Source organism: Pseudophryne corroboree, chromosome 5, assembly GCF_028390025.1.
Source record: "Pseudophryne corroboree isolate aPseCor3 chromosome 5, aPseCor3.hap2, whole genome shotgun sequence".
Taxonomy (NCBI): Eukaryota; Metazoa; Chordata; class Amphibia; order Anura; family Myobatrachidae; genus Pseudophryne; species Pseudophryne corroboree.
The window spans coordinates 439069108-439083345 of NC_086448.1; the positions used below are offsets into that span (position 1 = coordinate 439069108).

The window sequence follows — 14238 nt, forward strand, 5'->3', positions numbered from 1 at the left end:
TCTAAGAAGACTCAAAAGGGAAAACATTCAAGCAGATCTAATTGCCACGGATTGGCCTCGCCGGACCTCCTGACCATGTCTCCCGAAGAGCCCTGGCCTCTACCGCTTCTCAAGGATCTTCTTCAACAAGGGCAATTCGTCTATCCAGACTTACTGCAGCTATGTTTGATGGCTTGGAAGTTGAGAGGGAGATCCTAGCCCTAAAAGTTCTTCCTTCCAGGGTTATCTCGACTATGGTCCAAGCCCGAGAAATGGTCACATCGAAGCATTACCACCGTATCTGGAAGAAATATGTTTCTTGGTGTGAGGGTAGAAGATATTCTACTGTAGAATTTCATCTTGGCCATTTTTTGCTCTTCCTGCAAGCAGGCGTGGATATGGGCCTAAGGTTAGGCTCCATCAAAGTTTAGATATCGGCTCTCTCCATATTCTTCCAGAGGCAACTGGCTGTAATTCCGGAGGTACAGACGTTCTTGAAGAGTGACCTACGAATTTAACCGCCTTCGTCCTTCGCACGGCTCCGTGGGATCTCAATGTGGTACAGACCTTTCTTCAATTGGAATGGTTTGAACCTCTATACAGGGTGGAGTTGAAATGTCTTACATGGAAGACTGCCATGTTGCTGGTGTTAGCCTCTGCGAGGCATGTGTCACAATTAGGGGCATTATCCTGTAAGAGCCCTTATTTGATATTTCACGAGGATAGGGCGCAGTTCAGAACTCGCCCACAGTTTTTGCCGAAGGTGGTTTCGGTTTTTCACATTAATCAACCGATAGTGGTTCCAGTGTTTTCTGATGGATCAGTTTCTCCAAAGTCCTTGGACGTGGTTTGGGCTTTGAGGATTTATGTCAAAAGGACAGACCATCACAGGAAGTCTGACTCCCTCTTTGCCCTTTACGATGCTACCAAGATTGGATGTCCTGCTTCTAAGCAATCCATTGCTCGTTGGCTCAGGTTGATTATTCAACAGGCCTATTCTTCAGCGGCATTGCCGCTGCCAAATTCTATTCAGGCCTACTCCACTAGGTTGGTGGGTTCTTCCTGGATGGCTGCCCGTGGCATCTCGACCTTGCAGTTGTGCCGAGCTGCTACTTGGTTGGGTTCGAACACATTTGTAAATTTCTATAAATTCGATACCTTGGCCGGTGAAGACCTTCAGTTTGGTCAGGCAGTTTTGCAGGGGTCTCAGCACTCTCCCACCCGTTCTGGTAGTTTTGGTTCTTCCCCATGGTACCAATCCATCCCAGTATTCCCTAGGACGTTAGAAAAAATAGGAATTTAATACCTACCGGTAATTCCTTTTCTCATAGACCGTAGGGGAAACTGGGCACCCACCTCAGTGCTTTGTGTTTCCTGCTTACCTGGTTGTAAGATTCTTCTTGGTTGGGTCTGCTGTTGCTGTCCCTGTTCTTGTTCTGGTTAGTGTGGCTTTCCTTTCTTCTTGTTAGCGTTGCTATCCTTTGTTCTAGTTACTGTGGCTATCCTTTATTACTGTTGTGTGTTGGTTCGTTGCCTCACCGCTGTTGTATATTTTCCTTCTCTCAAAGTATGTCCATCTCCGCGGGCACAGTTTCCTAGACTGAGTCTGCAGGAGGGGCATAGTGGGGAGGAGCCAGCACACACTGAACATTTCTAAAAGTGCCAGGCTCCAATGGACCCAATCTATATACCATGGTACTAATCCATCCCAGTATCCCCTAAAGACTACGAGAAAAGGAATTACCGGTGGGTATTAAATTCCTATTTTTTCATGACATGTTATTAAATTGTTAACACATTAGATATCTGACACAAAAAAATTCACATTGTAAAATATCACTAAACATTAGTTTTTTTCCAAAAACTGATATTTTTTAAATAAATCAAGCACAGAAAAGGATTTTCATTTTTTTATTTTGATTGCTTTAATTTTCACCATGTTTTGATGGTGAGTTATGTAGAATTTCATAAAAATGAATGGGAGTAAGGCAGATTTTCTCATCCCTCCCCTGAATTTCTGTGTTGCTCCTCCAGCACAGGGATCATAGATGATCGAATAGATTTTCTCTTACGTCCTAGAGGATGCTGGGGACTCCGTAAGGACCATGGGGTATAGACGGGCTCCGCAGGAGACATGGGCACTCTAAGACTTTAGGTGGGTGTGAACTGGCTCCTCCCTCTATGCCCCTCCTCCAGACCTCAGTTAGATCCTGTGCCCAGAGGAGACTGGATGCACTACAGGGGAGCTCTACTGAGTTTCTCTGAAAAGACTTTTGTTAGGTTTTCAATTTTCAAGGAGCAACAGGCTCCCTTCTTCGTGGGACTGAGGGGAGAGAAGCAGACCCACTTTCCTGGACTGATGGGCTCTGCTTCTTAGGCTACTGGACACCATTAGCTCCAGAGGGTTGGAACACAGGTGTCGTCCTTGCTGTTCGTCCCAGAGCCGCGCCGCCGTCCTCCTCACAGAGCCGGAAGTTTGAAGCCGGGTAAGTATAGAAAGCAAGAAGACTTCAAAGGTGGCAGAAGACTTCAGATCTTCATACGGTACCGCGCAGCGGTCGCGCTGCACGCCATTGCTCCCACAACACACAGCAAGGGTGCAGGGCGCAGGGGGGGCTCCCTGGGCAGCAATTTTTACCTCACATAAGACTGGCACACGTCTACAGATACTGCGGAGGTAGTATATAATAAATACCCTGCCAGTATAATAAAAATAGCGTGAACGAAGCCGGCCGTCAAGGGGGCGGAGCTTGATCATCCAGCACTAACCAGTGCCATTTTCTCAACAGCATGCTGCAGAGAAGCTGCTCCCGGACTCTCCCCTGCTGAAGGGCAAAAACGAGGGGGGGGCACATTTATTTGGTGCTAATTCTATATATAAAGCACTGTACAGGCTGGGACTTTGTTTCAGTATCTAGTGGCGCTGGGTGTGTGCTGGCATACTCTCTCTCTGTCTCTCCAAAGGGCCTTATTGTGGGTCTGTCCCCATATTCATATATCCCAGTGTGTGTGGGGGTGTCAGTACGTGTGTGTCGACATGTCTGAAGCGGAAGGCTCGTCTAGGGAGAAAGCAGAGCAGATGGTGGTGGTGTCTCCATCGGCACAGCCGACACCTGATTGGTTGGACATGTGGAATGTTTTAAACGCTAATGTGGCTTTATTACATAAGAGATTGGACAAAGCAGAGTCAAAGGACAAAGCAGGGAGTCAATCCATAGCTGTTACTGTGTCACAAGACCCTTCAGGGTCCCATAAACGTCCCTTTTCCCAGATAGCAGACACTGATACCGACACGGATTCCGACTCCAGTGTCGACTATGATGATGCAAGGTTGCACCCAAGAGTGGCCAAGAGTCTTCAATATATGATTATTGCAATAAAAGATGTTTTGCATATCACTGAGGACCCCTCTGTCCCTGACACGAGGGTCTGCCTGTTTAAGGAAAAGAAACCTGAGGTAACGTTTCCCCCATCTCATGAGCTGAACGCTTTATTTGAAAAGGCTTGGGAAACTCCAGACAAGAGACTGCAGGTTCCCAAGATAATTATTATGGCGTATCCTTTCCCCTCAAAGGACAGGGTACGGTGGGAATCCTCGCCCAAGGTGGACAAGGCCTTGACACGCTTGTCCAAAAAGGTGGCACTACCGTCCCCGGTCACAGCGGCCCTAAAGGATCCTGCGGATCGCATAAAGGAAACTACCTTAAAATCAATTTATGCGACTACGGGAGCCCTTCTCAGACCTGCAGTAGCGTCGGCATGGGTGGGTAGCGCAATTGCAGCTTGGGCAGATAACTTGTCATCTGACATTGACACCCTAGATAAAGAGAGTATTTTGTTGACCTTAGGTCACATCAAGGACGCAGCGTTATATATGAGAGAGGCTGCGAGAGATATTGGGCTTTTGGGTTCAAGAGCCAATGCCATGGCAGTTTCTGCTAGAAGGTCCCTGTGGACCTGTCAATGGACAGGTGATGCTGACTCAAAGAGACATATGGAGGCTTTGCATTACAAAGGTAAAGTTTTATTTGGGGAGGGCCTCGCGGACCTGGTTTCCATAGCTACCGCGGGTAAGTCTTCTTTTTTGCCTTACGTTCCCCCACAGCAGAAGAAAACACCTCAATACCAGATGCAGTCCTTTCAGTCTCATAAGTTCAGAAAGGGGTGTGGCTCTTCCTTCCTCGCCACAGGTAGAGGTAGAGGGAAAAGAACACCAGCTACGGCTAGCTGCCAGGAACAAAAATCCTCCCCGGCCTCTACAAAATCCACCGCATGACGCTGGGGCTCCGCTGCGGGAGTCTGCACCGGTGGGAGCACGTCTTCGACTCTTCAGCCAAGTCTGGGTTCAGTCGGATTTGGATCCTTGGGTGGTCGAAACTGTATCCCAAGGCTACAAGCTGGAGTTCGAAGATGTGCCTCCACACCGATTTTTCAAATCGGCCTTGCCAGCTTCTCCCCCAGAGAGGGAAATAGTTTCAGCTGCCATACAAATGCTGTGTCAACAGCAAGTGATTATCAGGGTTCCCCTAGTGCAACAGGGGAAAGGGTTTCATTCAACCCTATTTGTGGTCCCGAAGCTGGATGGCTCGGTCAGACCAATTCTGAATCTAAAATCCCTAAACCTATATTTGAAGAGGTTCAAATTCAAGATGGAATCTCTCCGTGCAGTGATCTCCAGCCTGGAAGGGGGGGATTTTATGGTGTCACTAGACATAAAGGATGCATACCTTCATGTCCCCATATATCCTCCTCATCAGGCGTACCTGAGATTCGCTGTACAGGATTGTCATTACCAGTTTCAGACGTTGCCGTTTGGGCTTTCCACGGCCCCGAGAATTTTCACCAAGGTAATGGCGGAAATGATGGTGCTCCTGCGCAAGCAGGGGGTCACAATTATCCCATACTTGGACGATCTCCTGATAAAGGCAAGATCAAGAGATCAGTTACTAAATAGCGTGTCTCTCTCCCTGAGAGTACTACAACAACACGGCTGGATTCTGGACACAGAAAAAAAGAGGGTTTCTCTAACGTCCTAGTGGATGCTGGGGACTCCGTAAGGACCATGGGGAATAGACGGGCTCCGCAGGAGACATGGGCACTTTAAGAAAGAATATAGATTCTGGTGTGCTCTGGCTCCTCCCTCTATGTCCCTACTCCAGACCTCAGTTTGAATCTGTGCCCGGACGAGCTGGGTGCTGTTCAGTGAGCTCTCCTGAGCTTGCTGTAAGAAAGTATTTTGTTAGGTTTTTTTTATTTTCAGGGAGCTGTGCTGGCAACAGACTCCCTGCATCGTGGGACAGAGGGGAGAGAAGCAGCCCTACTCTCTGAAGCTAGGTCCTGCTTCTTAGGCTACTGGACACCATTAGATCCAGAGGGATCGTACACAGGATCTCACCCTCGTCGTCCGATCCCAGAGCCGCGCCGCCGTCCCCCTCGCAGAGCCGGAAGACAGAAGCCGGGTGAGTATGAGAAGCAAGAAGACTTCGAAATCGGCGGCAGAAGACTCCGTTCTTCACATGAGGTAACGCACAGCACTGCAGCTGTGCGCCATTGCTCCAAACACACCTCACATACTCCGGTCACTGGTAGGGTGCAGGGCGCAGGGGGGGGGGGGCGCCCTTGGCAGCATATGGACCTCTGTTGGCAAAAGTACTCATATATACAGTTGGGCACTGTATATATGTATGAGCCCCCGCCAAAAAGATATGTATTTTAGCGGGACAGAAGGTCTTCTCCCTCAGCACTCACCAGCGCCATTTTTTCTCCACAGCTCAGCTGAGAAGAAGCTCCCCAGGCTCTCCCCTGCAGATCACGGTAGAAAAGGGTAAAAGGAGAGGGGGGGCACATAATTAGGTGCTAAAAACACAATGTACAGCAGCTACTGGGTTAACATTAAGTTGCTGTGTTATTCCTGGGTTATATAGCGCTGGGGTGTGTGCTGGCATACTCTCTCTCTGTCTCACCAAAGGGCCTTGTGGGGGAACTGTCTTCAAAAAGGGCATTCCCTGTGTGTGTGGTGTGTCGGTACGCTTGTGTCGACATGTCTGATGAGGAAGGCTATGTGGAAGCAGGGCGGGAGCAAATTAATGTGGTGTCTCTGCCGACGGCGCCGACACCTGATTGGATGGATATGTGGAAGGTTTTAAATGATAATGTTAATTCCTTGCATAAAAGGTTAGACAAAGCTGAAACCTCAGGACAGTCAGGGTCCCAACCCATGCCTGATCCTATGTCGCAGAGGCCGACAGGGTCTCAGAAGCGCCCACTATCCCAAATTATTGACATGGATACCGACATGGATTCTGACTCCAGTGTCGATTACGATGATGCAAAGTTACAGCCAAAATTGGCTAAATCCATCCGTTATATGATTATAGCTATTAAGGATGTGTTGCACATCACAGAGGAAACCCCAGTCCCTGACAGGAGGGTTCATATGTATGGGGAAAAGAAGCCGGAGGTAACCTTTCCCCCCTCACACGAGGTAAATGAGTTATGTGAAAAGGCTTGGGAATGTCCAGATAAAAAACTGCAGATTTCCAAAAAGATTCTTGTGGCGTATCCTTTCCCGCCAACGGACAGGTTACGCTGGGAATCCTCCCCTAGGGTGGACAAAGCTTTGACACGCTTATTCAAGAAGGTAGCCCTGCCGTCACAGGATACGGCTACCCTCAAAGATGCTGCGGATCGCAAACAGGAAGTTACCCTGAAGTCCATTTATACACATTCAGGTACCTTACTGAGGCCGGCAATCGCGTTGGCTTGGGTGTGTAGTCCTGTAGCAGCATGGACGGATACCTTATCTGAGGAACTTGATACCTTAGACAAGGATACTATATTAATAACCCTGGGGCATATTAAAGACGCTGTCCTTTATATGAGAGATGCTCAGAGAGACATTAGCCTACTAGGTTCTAGAAAAAATGCTATGTCGATTTCTGCCAGAAGGGTCCTGTGGACTCGGCAATGGACAGGTGATGCCGACTCAAAAAGGCACATGGAGGTTTTACCTTACAAGGGTGAGGAATTGTTTGGGGAGGGTCTCTCGGACCTGGTCTCCACAGCTACGGCTGGGAAGTCAAATTTTTTGCCATATGTTTCCTCACAACCTAAGAAAGCACCGTATTACCAAATGCAGTCCTTTTGATAACAGAAAAACAAGAAAGTCCGAGGTGCGTCCTTTCTTGCCAGAGGCAGGGGCAGAGGAAAGAAGCTGCAGAACACAGCTAGTTCCCAGGAACAAAAGTCCTCCCCGGCTTCCACTAAATCCACCGCATGACGCTGGGCAGGGACGGATTGGGAACAAAAAGCAGCCCTGGAAAAATTTGTACTAGTGGCCCCACATGGGCAGAACCAGAGGTGTAAGGTCTAGCCATGCGCCATGGCAGCAGCACCCTCCCCCCAAGACTTTCCAGATAGTGGGCATGTCCAGTATCAAGGGGGAAGTTAAAAAGAAATAAAATTAAATATTATGAGCACATTATATGATACACCTTCAGAATTTAGGAAACTATATCATTCTTTAGAAAGATATATTTTCTTGCTTATTACACCAACCGTATCCCAATCACTATTCACTCAATCTTATATGTCAGCCAAGCAGGCAGACAGAGCATACACTAGATCATCTGCAATCACAGGCTAAGTGGCAAAGTCATTTTCATATATGCAAATTATTTTGCATCTTATTCATTATGTCTATAAAAAGGATCACCTGTCCACAAACAAAACAGGCCCCACGGGTGCGTCGGCCCACCGGGAATCTTCCCTATAAACCCTATGGCCAATCCACCTCTGACGCTGGGGCTCCACAGGCGGAGCTAGGCCCGGTGGGGGCGCGTCTCCGAAATTTCAGCCACAAGTGGGTTCACTCCCAGTTGGATCCCTGGGCAATAGATATTGTGTCTCAGGGATACAAGCTGGAATTCGAAGAGAGGCCCCCTCACCAATACCTCAAGTCGGCCCTGCCAGCTTCCCCCTTAGAGAGGGAAATAGTGTTAACTGCAATTCACAAATTGTATCTTCAACAGGTGGTGGTCAAGGTTCCCCTCCTTCAACAAGGAAAGGGTTATTATTCGACCATGTTTGTGGTACCAAAACCGGACGGTTCGGTCAGACCCATATTGAATTTAAAATCCCTGAACATGTACCTAAAAAGGTTTCGGTTCAAGATGGAATCGCTGAGAGCGGTCATTGCAAGCCTGGAAGGGGGGGATTTTATGGTGTCTCTGGACATAAAGGATGCATACCTTCATGTTCCCATTTATCCACTTCATCAGGCGTACCTCAGATTTGTGGTACAGGATTGTCATTACCAATTTCAGACGTTGCCGTTTTTTTCTCTCCACGGCTCCGAGAATATTTACCAAGGTAATGGCGGAAATTATGGTACTCCTGCGGAAGCAAGGGGTCACAATTATCCCATACTTGGACGATCTCCTCATACAAGCGAGGTCAAGAGAGCAGTTGCTGATCAGCGTAGCACGTTCTCTGGAAGTGTTAGGGCAACACGGCTGGATTCTGAATATTCCAAAGTCGCAGTTGGTTCCTACGACTTGTCTGCCTTTCCTGGGCATGATTCTGGACACAGGCCAGAAAAGGGTTTATCTCCCGATAGAGAAGGTTCAGGAACTCATGACACTGGTCAGGGACCTATTAAAACCAAAACAGGTGTCAGTGCTTCACTGCACTCGAGTCCTGGGAAAGATGGTGGCATCATACGAGGCCATTCCCTTCGGCATGTTCCATGCGAGGACCTATCAATGGGACTTACTGGACAAATGGTCCGGATCACATCTTCAGATGCATCGGTTAATCACCCTATCCCCCAGGGCCAGGGTGTCTCTCCTGTGGTGGCTGCAGAGTGCTCACCTTCTCGAGGGCCGCAGATTCGGCATTCAGGACTGGGTCCTGGTGACCACGTATGCAAGCCTCCGAGGGTGGGGAGCAGTCACACAGGGAAGAAATTTCCAAGGTCTGTGGTCAAGTCAGGAGACTTGCCTTCACATCAACATCCTGGAACTAAGGGCCATTTACAACGCCCTACGTCAAGCAGAGACCCTGCTTCACGGTCAACCAGTTCTGATTCAGTCAGACAACATCACCGCTGTGGCTCATGTAAACCGACAAGGCGGCACAAGGAGCAGGGTGGCAATGGCAGAAGCCACCAGAATTCTTCGCTGGGCAGAGAATCATATAAGTGCACTGTCAGCAGTGTTCATCCCGGGGGTAGACAACTGGGAAGCAGACTTCCTCAGCAGGCACGACCTCCACCCGGGGGAGTGGGGACTTCATTTAGAAGTCTTCGCACAGGTTGCAAGTCGGTGGGAACTGCCACAGGTGGACATGATGGCATCCCGCCACAACAAGAAACTACAGAGGTATTGCGCCAGGTCAAGAGACCCTCAGGCGATAGCTGTAGACGCCCTGGTGATACCGTGGGTGTTCCAATCGGTCTATGTATTTCCTCCTCTTCCTCTCATACCCAAGGTGTTGAGAATCATAAGAAAAAGAGGAGTGAGAACAATACTCATTGTTCCGGATTGGCCAAGAAGGACTTGGTATCCAGATCTGCAAGAAATGCTCACAGAGGACCCGTGGCCTCTTCCTCTAAGACAGGGCTTGTTGCAACAAGGGCCCTGTCTGTTCCAAGACTTACCGCGGCTGCGTTTGACGGCATGGCGGTTGAACGCCGGATCCTAGCGGAAAAAGGCATTCCAGATGAGGTCATTCCTACGCTGATAAAGGCTAGGAAGGACGTGACAGCTCAACATTATCACCGCATATGGCGAAAATATGTTGCTTGGTGTGAGGCCAGGAATGCCCCTACGGAGGAATTCCAGCTGGGCCGTTTCCTTCACTTCCTACTGTCAGGAGTGACTTTGGGCCTAAAATTGGGTTCCATTAAGGTCCAGATTTCGGCCCTATCCATTTTCTTTCAAAAAGAGCTGGCTTCTCTCCCTGAAGTTCAGACGTTTGTGAAGGGAGTGCTGCGTATTCAGCGCCCTTTTGTGCCCCCGGTGGCACCTTGGGATCCTAACGTGGTGTTGAGTTTCCTGAAATCCCACTGGTTTGAACCACTCAAAACGGTGGAATTGAAATATCTCACGTGGAAGGTGGTCATGCTACTAGCATTGGCTTCGGCTAGGCATGTGTCAGAATTAGCGGCTTTGTCACATAAAAGCCCCAATCTGGTTTTCCATGCGGATAGAGCAGAGTTGCGGACCCGTCCACAATTTCTGCCAAAAGTGGTTTCATCCTTTCATATAAACCAACCTATTGTGGTGCCTGTGGCTACTACTGACTTGGAGGATTCCGAGTTACTTGATGTGGTCAGGGCTTTGAAGGTTTATGTAGCCAGAACGGCTAGGGTCAGGAAAACAGAATCTTTGTTTATCCTGTATGCTTCCAACAAGCTTGGTGCTCCAGCTTCAAAGCAAACTATTGCTCGCTGGATCTGTAACTCGATTCAGCAGGCTCATCCTGCGGCTGGATTGCCGCTGCCAAAATCAGTTAAGGCCCATTCCACTAGGAAGGTGGGCTCTTCTTGGGCGGCTGCCCGAGGGGTCTCGGCATTACAGCTGTGCCGAGCGGCTACTTGGTCAAGTTCAAACTCTTTTGCAAAGTTCTACAAGTTTGATACCCTGGCTGAGGAGGACCTTGTGTTTGCTCATTCGGTGCTGCAGAGTCATCCGCACTCTCCCGCCCGTTTGGGAGCTTTGGTATAATCCCCATGGTCCTTACGGAGTCCCCAGCATCCACTAGGACGTTTGAGAAAATAAGATTTTACTTACCGGTAAATCTATTTCTCGTAGTCCGTAGTGGATGCTGGGCACCCGTCCCAAGTGCGGACTTTTTCTGCAATACTTGTATATAGTTATTGCTGCAATAAGGGCTATGTTATTGTTGCATCAGGGTTGAACTGATGCTCTGTTGTTGTTCATACTGTTGACTGGGTAAGTTTATCACAAGTTATACGGTGTGATTGGTGTGGCTGGTATGAGTCTTGCCCTGGATTTCCAAAATCCTTTCCTTGTACTGTCAGCTCTTCCGGGCACAGTTTCTCTAACTGAGGTCTGGAGGAGGGACATAGAGGGAGGAGCCAGAGCACACCAGAATCTAAATTCTTTCTTAAAGTGCCCATGTCTCCTGCGGAGCCCGTCTATTCCCCATGGTCCTTACGGAGTCCCCAGCATCCACTACGGACTACGAGAAATAGATTTACCGGTAAGTAAAATCTTATTTTTTCTCCCAATGGAAAAAGCCCAGGAACTCCAGAACATGGTCAAGGACCTGCTGAAACCAAAAAGAGTGTCAGTTCATCAGTGCACTCAAGTATTGGGAAAGATGGTGGCGGCCTACGAGGCCATTCCGTTCGGCAGGTTCCATGTGAGAACTTTTCAGTGGGACCTTCTGGACAAGTGGTTAGGGTCCCATCTACAGATGCATTGGAGGATAAGCCTGTCCCCCAGGGCCAGGGTCTCTCTCCTGTGGTGGCTCCAGAGTGCTCAACTTCTAGAGGGTCGCAGGTTCGGCATTCAAGATTGGGTTCTTGTGACCACGGACACGAGCCTCCGACGATCGGGAGCAGTCACACAAGGAAAAAAATTTCAGGGAATATGGTCAAGCCAGGAGGCTTGTCTACACATCAATGTGCTGGAATTAAGGGCCATATACAATGGCCTGCTACAGGCAGAGAATCTTCTTCGCAACCTACCCGTTCTGATCCAGTCAAACAACGTCACAGCCGTGGCGCATGTAAACCGCCAGGGCGGGACAAGGAACAGGGCAGCAATGGCAGGAGCCACCAGGATTCTTCGCTGGGTGGAAAATCATGTAAGCACTCTGTCAGCGGTCTTCATTCCGGGAGTAGACAACTGGGAGGCAGACTTCCTCAGCAGGCACGATCTCCATCCAGGAGAGTGGGGACTTCATCAAGAGGTCTTTGCAGAGGTAACAAGTCGTTGGGGACTTCCTCAAATAGACATGATGGCGTCACGCCTCAACAGAAAGCTTCGGACGTATTGTTCCAGGTCGAGGGACCCTCAGGCAGTGGCGGTGGACGCCCTGGTGACACCGTGGGTTTTTCAGTCGGTCTATGTGTTCCCTCCGCTTCCACTTATCTCAAAAATATTGAGAATCATAAGACGAACAAGAGTGCAGGCAATATTCATTGTCCCAGATTGGTCTCGAAGGGCCTGGTATTCAGATCTTCAGGAAATAATCACAGAAGATCCGTGGCCTCTTCCTCCCAGGGAGGAACTGTTGCAACAGGGGCCCCGTGTCTTCCAAGACTTACAGCGGTTACGTTTGACGGCATGGCGGTTGAACACCAAATCCTAGCTAGGAAAGGTATTCCTGGGGAAGTCATCCCTACTCTAATCAAAGCTAGGAAGGAGTTAACGGTGAAGCACTATCACTGTATCTGGAGGAAATATGTATCTTGGTGTGAAGCCAAGAATGCTCCTACGGAAGAATTTCAGCTGGGTCGTTTTCTCCATTTTCTACAGACAGGAGTGGATATGGGCCTAAAGTTAGGCTCCAGTAAGGTGCAGATATCGGCCTTATCTATATTCTTTCAGAAGGAATTGGCTTCTCTCTCAGAAGTCCAGACTTTTGTAAAGGGAGTGCTGCACATCCAACCTCTTTTTGTGCCCACAGTGGCACCGTGGGACCTTAACGTGGTGTTAAAATTCCTTAAATCACACTGGTTTGAACCTCTTCAAACAGTTGAATAAAAATTTCTCACTTGGTGGTCATGTTGTTGGCCTTGGCATCTGCGTGGCGGGTGTCCGAATTGGCGGCTTTGTCTCACAAGAGCCCCTATCTGATTTTCCATGTGGATCGAGCAGAGTTGAGGACTCGTCCTCAATTTCTGCCTAAAGTGGTTTCGTCGTTTCATATGAACCAACCTATTGTGGTGCTTGTGGCTACGGGTGACGTGGAGGATTCCAAGTCACTTGATGTAGTCAGGGCCTTAAAAATTTATGTAGCCAGGACGGCTCGGGTTAGGAAAACAGAGGCACTGTTTGTCCTGTATGCAGCCAACAAGGTTGGCACTCCTGCTTCTAAGCTGACTATTGCTCGCTAGATCTGTAACACGATTCAGCAGGCTCATTCTACGGCTGGATTGCCATTACCAAATTCGGTAAAGGCCCATTCCACTAGGAAGGTGGGCTCTTCTTGGGCGGCTGCCCGAGGCGTCTTGGCATTACAGCTTTGCCAAGCAGCTACTTGGTCGGGTTCAAACACTTTTGCAAAATTCTACAAGTTTGATAACCTGGCTGATGAGGACCTCATGTTTGCTCAATCGGTGCTGCAGAGTCATCCGCACTCTCCTGCCTGGTCTGGAGCTTTGGTATAAACCCCAGGGTCCTTACGGAATCCCCAGCATCCTCTAGGACGTAAGAGAAAATAAGATTTTAAACCTACCGGTAAATCTTTTTCTCCTAGTCCGTAGAGGATGCTGGGCGCCCGTCCCAGTGCGGACTAAATCTGCAAGGCTTGTATATAGTTGTTGCTTACATAAGGGTTATGTTACAGTTGAGATCAATCTCTGGCTGATGCTGTTTTGTTCATGCTGTTAACTGGTTTAGTATATACCATGTTGTACGGTGTGTGTGTGGTGTGGGCTGGTGTGTATCTCGCCCTTAGATTATCAAAAATCCTTTCCCGTACTGTCCGTCTCCTCTGTGCACAGTTCTATAACTGAGGTCTGGAGGAGGGGCATAGAGGGAGGAGCCAGTTCACACCCATCTAAAGTCTTAGAGTGCCCATGTCTCCTGCAGAGCCCGTCTATACCCCATGGTCCTTACGGAGTCCCCAGCATCCTCTACGGACTGGGAGAAAAATATTTACCGGTAGGTTTAAAATCTTATTTTCTTTACTTGTCAAAACATCTGATTCTTATACACCCATCTACACTCATTTTAGTTAAACTTAACACTGTTCTCGCTAGTTACTTCACTACGCACTACAGATTAGGAAGCCTGTGTCACTCCATCTGCTGTGAAACTACACATCCCAGCATGCCCTGCTGTAGTTTTACAGTTAGGGAATGCTAAAGCTGACGCAAGACATGCTGAGTTGTTTAGTTCCACATCAGCTGGAGTGCCACAGGTTGCCTACCTCTATACAACTGACTCATTTAATAGCTATTTTAACATGATCATTTGGTATCTTTAAGTGATTATTTGTCATATCCAGGTACATTCATTATGTAACCCTACCTTACCTCTAGATGTGGGTCACTAATATAAG

The 14238-nt window shown here is 48.6% G+C and overlaps 1 protein-coding gene across 12 annotated transcripts in view; it reads left to right on the plus strand.

Annotated features, from left to right (window-relative positions):
- LOC134927833 (NFX1-type zinc finger-containing protein 1-like) overlaps positions 1 to 14238 on the plus strand; it is a 585162-nt gene that overhangs the window by 138557 nt on the left and 432367 nt on the right. The gene's annotated exons all lie outside the window — the stretch shown is intronic.